The 3,082-nt window shown below is 35.5% G+C and overlaps 1 pseudogene; it reads left to right on the forward strand.

Moving 5' to 3' along the window:
- Nucleotides 1-542: 542 nt before the first annotated feature.
- Nucleotides 543-2,199, forward strand: LOC120272411 (annotated as a pseudogene).
- Nucleotides 2,200-3,082: the final 883 nt, after the last annotated feature.

A 3,082-nucleotide genomic window follows, 5' to 3' on the forward strand; every position in this document is an offset into this window, starting at 1 on the left:
AATATAACTAGCCGTCCACTATGATGGTGTGCAATTTATCATAAATTCTAGTTAAGTTAACTTAAATGCATTCATGTGTAACAAGAGGGGAAAAAAAATCTTATATAGTTTTGTATTGAAGTAGAAGGGCACAACATGTAAAAGCTGAGCAGGACGGTTGAGATTGTCTATGCCTTCTGAGCTGGCCCTGGACATGGATAAGTGGTTCATTTTGACTCATTATACTGAAAACTTGCTTAACATAATATTATTCTGGTGGACTTATAATATAATGAAGTGAGTATACTGAAACTTCTTCTAACAATGATTAAGACCAGTATATTAAATAGTTGTTTTTGCTCATTAAAAATTTAGAGAAGAGGATGTAGGAGGATCAAATCTAGAGACCAAGATAGAAATGCTTGGCCTAGATGCCTTTTCTGGATAGAACAGTCTAAATAATGTGATAAATCATTAATTGTTTGGCTATTGAAATTGTAAATTATCTTTTGTCAGTTGAAAATTTTCACTTTAATGTTTTATTTTTGGAGAACTATAGAATTATGATTAATGAGAATCAGGGGACTAATTTATATGTTATTCTATGGACTTGCAGAATCACCGCTTGTGTGAGTTTTACTTTGTTTTGTTTACGATGGTCTTATTATTAATCTGATTCTGTATATTGGTTGCAGTGTTTGCCAAGCATTGAGGTTCTCTTGGAAATATCAGAAAAGGTGTACTGGTATGTCATTTATCCCCTAGGTACTTGCATATCTAATAAATGGTATTAGCTTTAAATCTTTGTGCGATTGAAGAAGTTAATTTGGATATTCTTGAAGAGTCTAAAATTTCTATTTGAATGTTGTGTTTAATGGAAAAACCATGTGAGTCTGCTCTTCCACTTTTCTCTGTTGCCCCTTTCTGTAACTCTCTTGTATTATTTTGTATATTCAAAGGTATCTGATGGGTATTTTAGGATCTACCGAATTACCCATTCTGCACTTCTCTTTGGTGCTGGGCCCCTTTGTGCATTTGTCATGGTTATCCTTTCATTCCAAATGTATCTATGTAAATGATAGGTAAATGTATCATCACTTTTTTGCATATCAAGACCTTTGAAATGCTGCATCTTTCTTATTATTGGAACTGAGGCATAAATTTAATTTTCTTTTTTTTTTATTAGAAATTTGATGAACAAAATTTCGCGACAATGTTCCTGATCTATTTTAGGCAGCAACATATGGAGGTAAGAATGATCTTGAAAAATTTCAACCGTGATATCTTACGTAAATCTAACAAATAAAACACTGCTATTTTGGTATGCCATCACTGTTAGGCTTGAAAATATTGTTGAATGTCTAGGTCATAGAACTTGTAAATGTAACTGGAGACTCAAATTTAAGTTGTTGGCATGCAGACTTGCTGTTTCATTTCATAATCAAAATGTGTTTCATCGTGTGAATTATGCTAGGCATTCAGTAGAAACAACTTGGCATTTTTATTTCTTCTATGCAGACATATGATGGCATGATTGTTGGTGAACACTCTCGCAATTCTGATGATCTTGATCTAAGGGAGAAGGCCTGGGGTTATTGACATGATTATTAATTTTATGTTTTTATCTTTGTATATTCATAAATTTTCTCACTCGGTTATCTTATCTAAGTCAATCCTGTAAGATCCAAGGAAGTGACAAACATTCGTGCTCCTAGTAAAGATGAGAATGTTCGCCTATCTCCACCGCGATGGGTGTGTTTCATTAGTACATTTGCTCATCTTTTATAAAAATGCCAGATATTCAATTAGGTTGGAATGCACAAATGATAGTTCTACAAACCGTTTTTCTGCCGTCATCCTCAAATGTAGTTCTTAACAAATTTCAAATTGTAGTTCTACAAAACTCATATATATATTTCAAAAGGATATCTTATAATTAACATTCCAAAAAATATCTACCCATAACTGAGCTCTTTTTGAACATGTTGTGCAGATGTCCCTAGAAGAGGCCATTGGATATGTTGCTTCAAGTGAACTTATTGAGGTAAGTCCATATATGAAAAATCAACTTGGGGGATTTATATTGATAAACTTTAATTTAATGCCATAATAATCAAATATCCACATTTCCTCGAGGTTACCACAAAAGCTGTGAGGTTGAGAAAACCGTGCCTTGATGTTGATGTTAATAAAAGGAAGATGATGATTGATGAGATTTAGGCTTAAAGAGTAACAACTCACTGCCAGGTCAGTGAGTTTGAAACATCCTCGACTTTTTGAAAGCTTTGGAATAGCTTAACCAAAGGTTTCTTTTCACCAAAAACAATTTCATTGATTATTTTATTAAATGTGCCAATTATGTTCAATAACATAGCTAAGATTTGGACTTGTGTTATCATTTGTCCTAGGGAGTCTTGCTTTATGGCCACCAGGTATTGGGAAGACACTTCTTGCTAGAGTTGTTGCACATCACACTGATTGCACTTTCATCAGGGTTTTTGGTTCTGAACTTGCTCAGAAATACATTGGAGAAGGGTCTCTAATGGTTCTGGAATTGTTCGTGATGGTCAAGTATGTCTAGATACTTACTAATATGACCTATCAAGTGTATCAAAAACTGGCTGGGAAGGTATTTTTGCTACATGTGTGATCTGTGTTTTATTTTAGTTGCGAGAGCGCATGGACATTGCAAGTGCACCCATAATTCGTTTCATCAGTGTCAGGATTGAAACAAAAGGTAAATCTTAATCACCGATAATTCGTTTCATCTAAGGTTCTTATCGTTTGACATGAAATGGACATTGCAGGTGCACCCATACATTCAGGATTGAAAACATATTCCTGCACTTCAACTTTCATGAGGATGCATATGCAGAGTTTGATTACTGGATAAAGATAATTTTTGACAAGAGGAGCTGGGGACCCCCTAAAATTTTCAGGGGCGTGCACAAGACTCGAGTGGAGCTGGTGGGAGCGAGGCCCGTGCACACATGGGCGCTGGGACCACCCACACACAACCACCGCTCACATCTCCCAGAAATATGTTCTCAGCCGAGAATCGAACTCTCGCCACTTGGCAAGAGTCCTATCGGCAACCCATGTA

The sequence above is a fragment of the Dioscorea cayenensis genome, chromosome 2, assembly GCF_009730915.1.
Source record: "Dioscorea cayenensis subsp. rotundata cultivar TDr96_F1 chromosome 2, TDr96_F1_v2_PseudoChromosome.rev07_lg8_w22 25.fasta, whole genome shotgun sequence".
Taxonomy (NCBI): Eukaryota; Viridiplantae; Streptophyta; class Magnoliopsida; order Dioscoreales; family Dioscoreaceae; genus Dioscorea; species Dioscorea cayenensis.